A 15195-nucleotide genomic window follows, 5' to 3' on the forward strand; every position below is an offset into this window, starting at 1 on the left:
ATGAACAGTTCCCGCTGAGGGTGGATGAACATGACCCCGTGGCGTGCCTCTGGATGAACAGTGAGTGTTGCTGGGGGGTTTGGATGAACAGTTCTCGTTGGGGGTGGATGAACAGGACCCCGATCGTTCGAGGCGGTTGGGGCTGGATGAACAGGACCCCGTGGAGGGCAGGATGAACAGGACCACCCCGTGGAGGGCAGGATGAACAGTATATTGTGGAGGGTTGGATGAACAGTAGCCCTTGGAGGGGTGGTTGAATAGGAGCCCGTGGAGAGGGCTGGTTGAACAGTAGCCGGTGGAGTAGCGCGCGGTGGAGGCTGGATGAACATGAATAGTCGTAGGTGGAGGCTGGAGGAGGTCGACGGTGGATGAACAGTAGCCCGTGGAGGCTGGAGGGGGTCAACGGTGGAGATGAATAGTATTCCGTGGAGTCCCGTTTTGCGGTACGCCACACCCCTCCTGATGAACAGGACCGCCGCTTCGACTGTAGTGCTCCAACACAAGTCCGTTTCCTCCGTTTTGCGGTACGCCACACCCCTCCCGATCAACAGGACCCCCGTTTCGACCGTAGGAGGTCCGTTTCCTCCATTTTGCGGTACGCCAGACCCCTCCCGATGAACAGGATCCCGTTTCGAACATGGCCGGTCGAACACAAGGCCGTTTCCTCGGTTCTGCGGTACGCCAGGCCTCATTTCCATCGGCTGTTCCGTCCAAGCTGGTTGGCTCCCACGCGTTCCGTTGCCTCCCGATGAACATGATGCATTCCGTGCCTCCCCATGAACACGACGACGACGCTGTTTCTCCGTTCCGACCCATCCATGTACACGAGCCCTGGCCGTACGTACGCGCGAGTAGGCATTCGAGACCCCGCCCGTATGTATGTATGTGGCCGTATTTACTTTCTTGCACCCTGGCCGCTGTATGTACTTGTACATGCTACGTTCGCGCCTCTACTACGACACGTGCATGCCTCTAAATCGACCAGTATGTACGTACACGTTCGCGACCAGAATGACAACGCTATGTATGCTTCGACCAGGTGGGTCCCGACTGTCAGGCACTTCCTTGCGTTCGAAGATGTAGCTGGTGGGTCCCAGCACTCAGGGGGGCGAATCGTTTTTTTTGGTTTTTCCCGGACGCACTTCCTTGCATGCGAAGATGTAGCTGGTGGGTCCCAGCAGTCAGGGGGAAATGTTTTTTTGCGAAATACGGTCGCTTGTCCAGTGGGTCCCTGCTATCAGGTGGATGAATAATTATTTTGCGCGTAATAAGGAGGCACTTCCTTGCTGCGGCCGTGGACCCAGCTGTCAGCCTCTCCACGTAAAGTCCACATCCAATGAAAGTCGTTCCTTGACCACGTTGACCACGCCACGCCAAGAGCACCAGGGCAGTGGACGACGGCGAGGCCTAGTAAGGGGACGACACGGAGCCGGGAAAGACTCGGCAGTGGAAGCCCGCGCGGAGAGGAGTACGAGGGTTCACTGGTTCGGCTGTGGTGTGAGGCTGCCGTCGCCGCAGGGCCTGGCCAGCGGTGGGAATAGTAGGGGCGGTGAGGCCTCCGCGGCAGCACAGCCGGCCACAGGAGGCAGGAGCATGCGGCATGACCGGTGCTGCTTTGGGCGGCTGGAGCAAGAAGACCAGAGGTTGAAGAAGCACTACGGCCGTTGGATGGACATCGTACGGTCACTGGAGCTAGAATCGTTCATATTTACTAAGTTGACAAAGCACTCCGTCCCTGTTAACTTAGTAGGCCCACAAGTCAGCCTCCCACCAAGGTGGGTCCCAACCAGCAGGGGGAGTATTCATTTTTTGTGCGTAATAAGGAGGCACTTCCAGTGGGTCCAAGCTGACAGCGGGGGGAACGTTTTTTTCATGCAATACGGTGGCCCGTCCGCTAGGTCCCAGCAGTCAGGGGCAAACGTTTTTTTGCGAAATACGGTGGCCCGTCCGGTGGGTCCCTGCTGTCAGGTGGAGGAATCATTATTTTCCGCGTAATAAGGAGGCACTTCCTTGCTAACGTTGTGGACCCAGCTGTTAGCCTCTCCACGTACAACCCACGTCCGATGGAAGCCGTTCCTTGACAATGTTGACCACGCCGCGCCGAGAGCACCAGGGCGGTGGACGACGGCGAGGCCTAGGAAGGGGACGACACGGAGACGGGGAAGACGCGACAGTGGAAGCCCGCGCGGAAAGGAGTACGAGGGTTCACTGGTTCGGCTGCGGTGTGAGGCTGTCGTCGCCACGGAATAACAGGGGGTGTGGCTGAGTAGAGGGATGGCCTGGCCAGCGGTGGAAGTAGTAGTGGGCAGTGAGGCCTCCGCGGCATCACAGCTGGCCACGGGAGGCAGGAGCATGCGGCACGACCGGTGCTGCTTTGGGCGGCTGGAGCAAGAAGACCAGAGGTTGAAGAAGCACTACGGCCGTTGGATGGACATCATACGGTCACTGCAGCTAGAATCGTTCATATTGACTAAGTTGACAAAGCCCTTGGTACGCCTGAACTTAGTAGGCCCACAGGTCAGCTTCTGAAATGGTGCGCCCCAGATGTCAGGGGGAGGAATCATTTTTTGGGCGGGTGAAGCTAGAATATCCGAGATTGAAGAAGAAGCATGGCATCCGTTGGATGGACATCCAAGGGCCACTGCTGCTAGAACCGTGTGTTGACTATAATAACTTGACAAAGCCTTGCATATGCGTCAACTTCTTTTTTTAGGGGACGCATCAACTTAGTAGGCCCACAAATGTGTGGGAGAGAACTTATAGCCCATTTGCGATTTGTAAGAATGCACAACCCATTTTTGAAATCTAATGGAATTTACTACATCCCATTTACAGTTTGTTAAAAGTACAACTCATTTTCTAGCTAGGACAACGATTAATAATTTCAACCAACCGTTCAAGATAGAATTCAATAGAATTTCCCACATTTTGATGGGATCCGAAATATTTTTATCCCGAAATTTCTAGTCAGATTAAATATAAATTTGTATTAGTAAAAATCTAACGAAACATTGCGCGTGCAACAATTAAAAATTAAGATTTTCAAAATCCATAAATAATATTTTATAAACTAATTCCGTGCTTGGTGCATTTTTTATAGTTACTGCCCAGTTTTTATAATTACATCCCATTTATTATTTTTTAAAGCCCATTTTCCTGTTAAGCCTAATGCATCCCTCCTAGGAAAGATTTGCAGCCCAGCAGGGCGGAGAATAACAAGTTGACCTTGCCTGGGTATTCCTCAAAAAAACGTATAGCTGGGCTAGCCATTTTCATCTTGAAAAAGTTTAATATCTGGGCTGGATATCTGTCCTAGGCTAGACGAGCCACAGCCCACCCAGTTAATACCCTGCTCTCCTCTGAATAACAACGAAAACATCGCCAAGAAAAACTCTGCAGTGCTCACGCCTCAAAAACACAGATACTGCTCGAGCTGCTTGGTCCCAGCTGTCGGCCGCACCTTGTGCAATTCTCTCGTTTATTGACTACATAGGTTGACAATGGTGTGGGACCGTGATGTCAGGAAACTAGGAGGAAGCAAAAAAAATAGTTGTACATAATAAGGAGGCACTTGTGTACGTACGGCTATGGCCCTAGTGGGTCCCTACTGTCAACCAGTCAAAATAAAGTCATCTCCTGAATCCTCATGTTCATTGACCGTGTTAACAATGCTCGATGCCACGGCGAGCGCAACAACTCGAAGGACGACGAAGAGGGCCTCGCAGGCCCTACGGATTGTCTGATACAGTGCCCGCTGCTCATTCAGGAGGCTAGGATCATCAGACACCTATGAGCACCTTCGAGAGACTGAGACGGCATGAAACGGTAAGGCCGCGCTTGGGAGCTCTGGTTTATTTCACAACTTTATTAAGATACAAGTGTAATTTACTCGTCATCAGAAACAATGCGTAAAATACAGGCGTAATGAAACCGAGGGCCCGAGGTCTGTAAGTAAAACCGACGGGTTACGCGTGTAATTGAGAGACCGGTGTATATTTTACTAGTCGAAATCGACCAACCAAGCACTTCGCCCGAGACCATCTGCTTTTATTTACAAGCATCCGTTTTACAAGCGGTTTTGGTTGGAAAATGACGATCCAATCACGGCCTAAGATGATGAGTTGGTCGGAAGATCATATGGTTTCACGTCTAACCTACCCGACTTGTCGTATAGGCTATGAATGAAACATAAGATGATGAACTTCTTAAGCACAAAAACAACAGAAGAGGATGATCTTCCTAACAAGAAAATCACTGGCATTAGATCGACATGCAAAACAATACAAAGCATTATTCTCAGGAGGCATGGTGAACAACTCGTGATGCCGCATGCCACAACATTCCAAGCTCAACTTTGCAATCAAACACAAGGCCTGGCATTACATAGACAATATTCAGAACAAACTCTTAAAATATCTTACATAAGTCAACATTCATGTGACTATGCATCTCAGCAGAGTAAAATTACTTCTGAACTGAAGAGAGGAATAGGGAGAAACGATCGATGTTGCTCACACCAAAGGGCATCCCACTCAAAAATATCAAATGCATGTCTTCTGGCTAACATCAATCAGCAAAAATTGACAAGGTTTTCCAATTCCAATATATTAAACTAATGTCAACTTTGACAAGCTTTTCCCATTCAAAATATGTAATGCCTATGATTGTGGAACGGGCAAGGTTTGTCATCAGTTTGTCATCTAATAGTCCGGTGGCTCAAGGTGACGATGAATGATTGGAGAACCATTCGATGTATTGTGCATGATGAAGTATTATTATGGAGGACACGAACCATCTAAACATTTTGTGCAGTTCCAGTAAAATCAAGCTGAGCATCCCTATGGATTTCGTATTTATATGCTGCCACAAAACAGAGACACATCAACACACACATGACTATTGGCCCCAGTGTCAACCCACCAATCGGTGGACTAACAAACTGAAAGTATGGTAAACACATTACCATACCCGGATGCCCCATCATTGTTGCTTAGAGTGACATTGACAGACTTGGAGTCCTATCCTGGCTTCTTGGTACTTGTTTGGGCACTTGTTTGCCCAGTGTTCCTCCGAACCACAAGTAAAGCAGCCATCTCTACAAACTAGTCATGTCACCAGCGTCTACTAATACTCTGTAAAGCTTCTCGATCATTCCTTGTGTAATGTAGCGCAAACAGTGACTGCTTCTTTCTGCAAAGTGGTAAGACCGACTGGACCCACTAATGCAGCAGTTTTCCTTAGACACATTGGCTCCTTTTGTGCAGTTCAACTAAAATCAAAGTCGGAATAAAACCGAGCTTTAATTTTGATATCCCTGTAAGCAACAAAAGGTATAAGGGAAACAATTACTAAGAAATAACGGTTGATGACTTGTACACCCAGAAGAAAAACATCTACTGATCTACCTTATCTTAATGGGAAACAAAGCAGGAGAGTAGTAATTCTCAATCAGTGTGATTCATTCATATTAACTGAGACATTATCTTAACAATGCCTTGTTTCAACATGTATAAAGAACGAAAAAGCAGAAAAGTATCATTCCTAAAACAATGCGACTGATTCATTTTAACAGAGACATTATCTTAACAATACCTTGGCTAAACATGTAGAAAGAACTACAAAGCAGGATAGTACCATTTGTAAAACACTGTAACTGATATATAATAACAGAGACATTATCTAAACAATACATTTCTTAAAAATGTACTCCGGCCGATCCCTAACAGAAATGGTACTCCCGCCGATCCCTAACAAGTGTTGCAGTTTTGAACTAAGATTCAGTAGTTAATTCTAAGGAAAGTAGGTACTGACCTTTCAAGACCAAGATTTGAAACAACGCCTGAGGTGGATCTAAAAGAGATCTCAACACATATATGGAAATCCGGTCTCATTCTGTGCAGTTCCACCAAAATTAAGCGAAGCAAAATGTCGCAATAGCAACAAGTTGAATAGATATCCCTGTTTTAACAGAGGCAAAAAATGAATCAATTACTGGCCAATAAAGGAGGATGAAACATGCGGCCACAAAAACGGTAATGCCGCCAATCCCTAACAAGTGTTGTAGTTTTGAAATAAGATTCAGTAGTTAATTCTGAGAGTGGCATTGCTTAATTTTACCAGCGGCATTAGATTAAAAAAAAGCATAAACAGTTCCAGGGAGAGTGGGCGCAACAACAACATGTGATTACATCTACTTAAAAAGGGGGTGATGCAGAGTTTGTTGTAACAAAGCAACATGCATAATGTCTAGGCTGGTCCCACTTTTGTTCACTACTCAATGGGAAAAGACAGCAATACAATAGCTTCAATTCAACATTTATTTAAAACAGTACCAATACAAGTAGCACAACATCTCAAAACACACTGCACGATCATGTGGATGAAGGCAAGTACCAACCTGTGATGATGCACACAAGATCACGTACGAATCTGCCAACACGAATAGGAAATCCAATCTCGTTTTGTGCAGTTACTCTGAAATCAAGTAAAGTCGCCGGTGAGACATTTAAGTTTGCTATAGCAACAAGTTGAATAGATATCCCTGATTTAACAGAGGCAAAAAGGAAACAATTACTGCCAATAAAGGAGGATGAAACATGCGGCCACAAAAAGAAGCATCTACCTTATCTTGATGGAAAACAAAGTATAGGACAGTAGCATTTCTAAAACGGTTGCATTGATTCATATTAACAGAGAAATTCTCTTAAAATAGTTCAGTAGTTAATTCTAAGAGTGGCATTGCTTAAAATACAATAGCTTCAATTCAACATTTATTTAAAGCAGTACCAATACAAGTAGCACAACATCTCAAAACACACTACACGATCATGTGGATGGGACATGGGACATGCCAGCACCATGTGCGTCCACACATATAAATGGGTGATGCAGAGTATGTAGCCAAGCAGCATATCTGCGTTGGTCCCATATTTGTTCTCTTTGAAACTTTTTCCGATGTGAGGGCAACAAATCTAGTCCTGCACAAACTACCCGACCCCACAGTTTCTTTCCCTTTTCAAAAAAGAGTTGGGTTCCTTACAGATGTGTGTACTGGGTTACCCCCTTTTTCCATTTTCGACCAACAAAGCGGTTGGATAGCTAGTCTATACTACTTTCCCTCCCTCCTTTCCTCATTGAACCACGTCCTAGATTCATGCTCCACCCCACCGCACACTTCTTTCCTCTTTGAACCAAGACCTAGATTCGACTACAGAATCAAAAAAGATCATCATGCAGCTAGACCAATGATGGTTTCAAAGAAACTTATACCTTAGGGTCATCGGGACGTGGCAAGGCGTGCGACGAGAGGTCGGATCTGCCCACACTACGTACGACAGCGAGGAAGAAGGGGTCGGTGGCCCTCCCGCATAGGCGCTGGGTGAAAGAGAAAAGCGCAGCCGGCAGTGGATTGCCTCCCTCGCCGAAGGCGATAGAGTGAGCGCTGCACCTCCTCCCCTTCCCGGTGCAACGGGATCCGGACGCCTCCTTCGCCAGCTGTCTGTGAGGGGGGTGAGAGAGACAGAGGCCACAACACAGTATTGTTTAGATCTGGTGAAGAGGGTGAGAGATAGTGAATATAGCAAACCCTAGCAAAGGAACGTTGAGCCTCCAGCGTGTATATATATATATATATATATATATGTAGTGCTGCGAGAGTGTGGAGAGTGCAAACCCTAGCGAACAAGCGCTGAGGCTCCAGCTTATATATATACTGTAGTACGGACTAAGCTCCGGTGCCTTAACTGCACCTGCTTTTGGCTGTATGACAGGTGGGCCAGCCACATTTTGGGCCCACCTGTCATAAAGCCAAAGGCAGGTGCACTAAAGTCAATGAAGCTGCGTCCATATAGTACTCGTGTATACGACTAATATATAGTGGAGTGATTTTCTTATTCTCTCCATAACAATCGTTTTAAATTGTGTGAGTACAAAACGAAACTCTTTATTTAACGTACCAGTGAGGAAAACTACTACTCCCTCTGTTCCTAAATATTTGTCTTTCTAGAGATTTCAACAAATGACTACATACGGAGCAAAATGAGTGAATTTACACTGTAAAAAATGTCTATATACATCCGTATGTGGTAGTCCATTGCAAACCACTTGAAAGACAAAAATTTAGGAGCGGTGGGAGTACTTCCGATGAACTAACGATCCACGCATCCTGGTTGCACTTCCTGTCCTTCACGTGCTGTACACTACCCTCCCTTAAGTGAACAACCACACATGCACCAAATTATCGGAAACGTGTGAGAGTGTGTACAAATGAAGAATTTTAATTTCAATTATCGGAAAGGTTTGGGAGTATGTACAATTTTCCCTCTCTAATAATTATGGTTTGTTATGTTCGGCCTAAACTTGGTCAAACTTTACAAAGTTTGACTTCAGTCAAATCTAATATGCAGAGTAAATAAAAATGGAGGGCAACTACGTCCATCCGGGTTTTTAGTCCACACCATTTTTTAATCAAAGTTAATAGCTGGACAAATAAAATTATAGGAGAGCTGGAGACAAAGTGGTGAGAAGGCTTAGAAATCAATACAAAACTTATGCTCTTAGTACCAACGTCGATCCTTCTTCGAGGAAACATTTGGTTCATAGCCAATTGTGTGATAAAATTGCACCAACGTGAAAGACGACTGCGTCTCCAACGCAACCAAGGTGAACTAAGGATATCATCTTTGTGGGTAACAAGCAAAGAGCACTGATGGAAGACAACTTGTTTTTCAATCGATCAGCTTCACCAGCCGACCCAACCATGAGGCGCAACCATGAGCATCGATAGGTCATCATGGTGATGCATCATCCATTTGGCATCAAGTTTGGGTGAGGCACCTATGAAGTTCGACAAATCCTCACTGTGGTCTGTTTCTTCTCAGTAGTCAAGCTCGAGGAAGGAAGAACCACGTGGCAGAGGACAGTGAGGCGGAACAACAATGGCCATCCAATTTTGTGCAGTTCCACTAAAATTGAGGAACACATGCCCGGGTATGGAGATACGCATCGCTGTTTCCAAAAATATAAAAAAGGGATATAGTGTTGTTACTTTGCTTTACAAGATTAACAACGACATCTCAATTGTCAATAAGAATTATGAAAAGTACACCAACAAACAGAAGCATCATGATTATCTTGATTAGAACTAAACCAAGATACCAGAGGAAAAAAAGCATTTCTTCATTTAACCAGTGATAGTATTAGATTAGCAGCAGCAATAGGAGCATATGGACAATGGCCGCACAACCACCATGCACTTTTTGTTGAAACAAAATGTATACCTCCACCGAGGCATAAATCAGGACAACTTTTCGAGTGGCATTTCCTCTATAATAGTAGGTGATGTTGGACCAGCCGACGAACCCTAGCTACTATACATGGGGAGCTGGGGAGTAGTCGCATAGAAGAAAACCCGCATGCAGCGACCTGGGGAGCTGGACCAGTACAAGAAGTTATACCTCAGGTGGGCGAGAGGTCGCTTAGGCGGGCGGGCGGGATCTGCCCACACGACAGCAGCGAACAAGGGCGCGGAGGACCTGCGTCCGCGCCAACGCCGGCTCCGAGAGGACGGTGTGCATCGGCTTCCTCCATCACCGACGGCGACAACGTCAACACTGCACCTCCTCACCTCCCGCAATGGACGAGATTCAGCTGGATCTGTGACCACCGGTGAGGAGAGAGATAGTGTGGACACTGTCATCTTGTTTTGATATGGAGAGGGTGAGAGAGCGAGACGCGAGAGACTCTATCAAACAAGAGGCTATAATGGAGTAAAACAATCTCTCCATAGCAGTGGTTTTAAATAGAATACACGCGTTCTCGAAAAAAAGAAATGAAAACTGGCGGACAATTTTTTAATGTACCAAGAAAGAAAACTCAATCAAAAACACGCCCCCGCTTCCTGGTGCACGCGATTGCTCTGTGTTCAAAGGTCGCAATAGCCGTCCACAACATGCATGTAAAAAGTTCTTGGGAGTCCATGCTACAGCTAGCTGTCCTCCCCAACTCGTCAATCTCTTCCAGTAGTACTAGTACTCCATGGCGCGATCCATCGACAAGCAGGCAGGAAAGTTATCGTATACTCGGTTTGTAGTGAGTGGCATGCCGAGTGACCGTGTGGGGTCGAGCTGTGGAGGAGGGTGAGACACGAACGCGACAGACATGACTTAAACGTTGGTTTTGCTCGATGGCGTGATCCAACAAAACGAAACGTTGGTTTCTCTCCGTTTCCATTTTTTCTCCGGAAAAACGGAAACTTTCCACTCCATTTTCAATCCTACTCCAAGGTCGCCCCATTACAACATTCCATCAAATACAAAGGAAAAATAACACGCATGCTAATGCATCTCAATGATTCATAGATCATAGCCAATATTTACTTCACAACTAAAGACAAAAGTTGTGAGAGCGTGTATGAAAGAAAAACTACTGATGGGGTCACTATGACTTAAACCCTAAACCCTAAACAGGATTTAATTTCCTGCCCAGGTAGAACCTGTCGAAGGAAAGACGGCTGGCACCCTCGGATCATATGATGCTTTTATGCAGTTCCACTAAAATCGAGCTGAGCATCCCTGATGGCAAAGATATTGAAGAAGTGTGATTAGAATAATAGTATTGGCACTAGTTCATGAGACATAAACTCATCACAAGTAGAAGCCGGTAGAAGTAGAGAAAGATCGACATGGAGATGGAGCTACATGGGGAGCTGCGGCAGTGGAGCAAGCCGGCTCCAAAAGGAAGATGGACTACCTAGGACATCGGGCTGTAGCTAGAAGGGCGGTTGGGATGCGACATCGGCCCATACCGCGGTGACCCTCGATTGGGACGCACCGACTATGGATTTTCTCCCTCGCCGATGTCGACCGCGTCTACGCAGAACATTGTTCCCTTCCCCCAGCTGCGGGATCAGGCCAAATATGTGACCAGCAGTGTGGCCACCGTCATTCTATGCTTGTGAAGAGAGCAATCCAAGCAAGCAGGCTTGTAGCTTAGGCTACTACTAGTGTATATATAGTGGTTTTCTTTTTCTCTCCATATCAACCATTTTATATTGCGTACGTGTCATTGAAGAGTGAAATGATGGTTGCTTCTTCCGACTAACTTACTGTGTGATTTGACTGCTCCTTTAGTGGCCCCTACACGTACTCCCCCTATGTGTATGCAACAGTCACACGTACACATGGACGCAAAAACGCGCGCGGCGCCCTAATGCATGCATGTCCGAGCACACGACGGAACACACACGGTCACGCTCAAGTGCTCCACCTACACGTGCATGCACACACATACTCAGCCAGGGTGAGCTAGTGACCGTATAAACACCGAAAATGTATATATTGAGTGCAATGAGCGTATTATGAAGTCAACTGACCGTATTTTTACAAATATACAGTGACAGACAGTGTATTTATCTCGTTTGAAATTAAGCCATATTAACCGGAGAGGAGGCAGTATGGAGTAGCATTACTTTGCTGTGTCCCGTCAACTTGCCAAATGAGGAGAAGCTTGCGCGCGGTGGCTCGCAGGACAAGGAGAAACTTTTGACTAATGCAAGTTGTCCTTCGCTCAGGGGGTGGACGTGCAACAATTAACTCGGTGCCAGATTGCCAGAAGCATACACTATACTAGTAGTACTATTATTGTTGCACTTCCCAAAGAGGCGAACAGCCAAGCGCAAAGTTTACTAATACTACTACTATAGTCTATAGAGGTACTACTATACTAGTACTAGGAACCGGATGGAGGAGCGTCTGCACTCTTATTATATTTTTAAAATGTGATAAAGCAATCTTCAACACATTTGGTTCTCTTCGAGGGTTCTTGCATGTGATAATGGAAGTTGAATGCATGGAACTCGCCACAATTCTCGCTTAATTCTGGCTCATATCCTGTTACAAATAGGAGCGCTCGGTAATATTTCCTCTTTTTTTGTTATTCAACATGTAAACAGGTCAGCAAACCTTGCGGCGCATCTTTGTGCGAACCATGATTGCTGCACTTTGAATGTGGCCGAGAGCTGGCTTGATGAAACACCTCGCTTCCTACTTCTTTTTTTGCGGGGTACCTCGCTTCCTAGTGACCAGTGTCTTGGCTGATCGTCATAAGAATGCTTATATATGAATAAATCTCTCTCATTTACCCGCAAAAAATATTAAGACATATTAACCGGAAAGGAGGGAGTATGGACTAGCACTACTTGTTGGTGTGTCCCGTGAACTCGCAGAACGAGGAGAAGCTTGCAGGACAAGGTGAAGCTCGCTTACACCTTTTGACTAATGCAACGTACCCTCACCCAGGCGGTGGACATGCATCAGTTCATTTGGTGTCAGATTGCCAGAGGCATACACTGTAGTATCGAACATGCGGAGTACCATCATTGTTCCACTTCATGAAGAGGCGAAGAGCCAAGCGCAAGGTTTAGTAGTACAAGTAGTACTACTACTAGAACCGCATGGTGGCTCTGTACTCTTATTTTTCTTAATCTTTGATAAAGTACACATTTATTCCGGAGAAGGGCGGAAAACGGCAGCCCAACATGTAATGATGATATCGATCAACCATGCTTGAATATATCTTGGCCTCCGTGCGAGCCCGTCTGTGTGTTCTCGCTCCTCGTCTCTCTCAAGGAACGGCGGGTTGGCCATTTTGCCGTCAATTGAGATCAGTTTGCTCACACTCCGGTCCCACATGTCAGTGATATGCCAAGAGGAGGTGCATTGACCGACTGGCCATATGCGTACTTGGTTTTGCACCTTCATACTACTCCTCCCTCCGTCACAGTTTACAGGGCGCACTTCATTATGATGCATTTCTCTCAATGCATTTCCACCACCAGAGAGACTTTAGACGCGTTTGGTATAATGCTCAATTAATTAGGGCATGGTAACTGCAGTTTTCTCTCGATGTAGTACTACGGAGTGGAGTAAGTGCATGCATGTGTCTACCCGGGGTGGAAGCACTGCATGCATGTGTGTACGCATTATTTCCTCTAGTAATAGACGCCGTGCTATAACTACCAATGCTATTTTTCAGGCCGATCGCTAGTCGCCTTGGTCCCAGAGATTTTCTCCTTTTCTGAAGCGCACTCCATAAACAATGACAGATGGAGTAGTATGAGCGGATTCAAAGAAGAGCATATTGATAGTTGCTTCTTCCGAGCAACTTAAAGTGGGAAAGGTGGGGCTTATGATTTGACTGCTCATTACTCACTAAAATGCGGCGCAACGACTGGTCTGAGTCTCCCATGCGGCTGTGCACTACCCCCTCAGTTCTTAAATATACTCCGGAGTATTTGTCTTTCTAAAGATTTCAACGAGTGACTACTCAAATATTTGTATTTTTAGAGATTCAAATGGACTACTACATACGGATGTATATAGACATATTTTAGAGTGTAGATTCACTCATTTTGCTCCGTATGTAGTCACTTGTTGAAATCTCTAGCAAGACAAATATTTAGGAACGGAGGGAGTACACATACGAAGCAAAATGCATGAATCTACACTATAAAATATGCCCATTTGAAATTTGTAAAAAGACAAATATTTAGGAACGAAGGAGTATAATTTTGTGCATGGCACATGGACCCGGATGCCAAAGAGGCTTCTGGCAATGCTATCAAGCTTCCAGCATTTGTTTACATAATTGACGTACTATACAAATAATTTTCCAGCGACATGAAATTGTACAATGGTGTGAGCTTTCAGCTTTTGTTTCATGTGTCTTGCCATCGATGCTCTTTCGGAAACAATAAAAAGCTAACTTCCTTGCTAATCAAAGCTAATATTTACATCACAACTGAAGACAAAGTTGTGAGAAGGTGTTAAATTAAAATTGATCCATTCTTTCATTGGCAGCAATGTCCCCCAGCTCTGTCTAAATCAATAAGGCATGTTGGGAAAAAAGTAGCTGTTTGGAGCATGCAACATTCCAATCATTTTGTGCAGTTCCACTAAAATAGAGCTGAGCGTCCCTGTTCCAAAGATACTAAGTGTGATTACGATAATAGAGGACTGCTGATGAAACAATAATCACACAAATAGAAGCCGATCACCTTTGCAGTCTCTCTTAAGACTAACTAGTTGGAGAAGATTAGGCTCGGAGTTGGATGAGGAGGATAGAGCAAAACCAATCTCCCTTTGTGCAGTCGCAATGAAATGTAGAGACGTTGCCCGTGTGACATTTTGGCAGAACTGCACAAAACACTCTTAAGAAAAAAGTGATTTGTGCAGTTCACCAAAAGGTCGCAATAGCAACGAGGTGAAATGGATAGCCCTATTTGCAAAAAAGAGGTAGAGAGGAAATAATTACTGGCCAATAACAGTTGATGACACATGCGACGACAAAAAGAAGCATATTCCTTGTCCTAAGGGAAGATAACAACACGGTTGTGTTTTGTCTAAAACGGTGTGAGGACGAGATTGCAATATGGAAAGTACGCCGGACGAGCTACATTTTGGGCAAAGAACTATGGAAGATCCACATGGAGCAACGTGGGAAGACGGGCAGTGGAGCAAGGCCGGAGGGGATACCTGGAGGTCGTCAGGATGTAACTAGGTGAGCGGCGGCGGGCGAAATCTGCCCATACTTCGGTAGCGAGCAGGTGGCATAGGCCCTACCACGCCGGAGCTTGGTCAGAGAGAACGACGTGTACTGCAGATCGGGACGTGTTGCCTCGGCGCCGTCGAACGGAGAAACGATGCACGTCCTCCCTTTCCACCGGCGGACGAGATGCGGCTGGATCAGTGACCAACGGTGAGAGAGAGAGAGAGAGGCCACCGCAGCCTTGTGTGAGATACTCTGAAGAGAGACAAACCAGGCAGGAAGGTTCCATTGTATATAGTGGAGCGGACTACCTTTTTCTCCATAAAAATCGTTTTATATTCTGTGTACATGCCATTGAGCGATATAACTTTATTTAAAAATAACGCGCCAATGCATCAAGTCGAACTTTGTTTCATGCACGCGTGGTACACGACCTCCGTAGGTAAACAACCGCTACACGCGTTCAAATTAGCACGTGGGCTGCCATTTCGTAAAGAAATGAGCTCCACCGTGTACCCGCGCGGGTGTGGCTGGGCATGAAGCATGAGTACGTGCACGGTGCACCTATTCTCTTCTTGTATACGTACACCACCTACGTGGGGTTGTGTGAGAGAGATACAAACGTAGAGAGATATAGTGTGTGGGTTCATG

Source organism: Triticum dicoccoides, chromosome 6B (assembly GCF_002162155.2).
Source record: "Triticum dicoccoides isolate Atlit2015 ecotype Zavitan chromosome 6B, WEW_v2.0, whole genome shotgun sequence".
NCBI lineage: Eukaryota > Viridiplantae > Streptophyta > Magnoliopsida > Poales > Poaceae > Triticum > Triticum dicoccoides.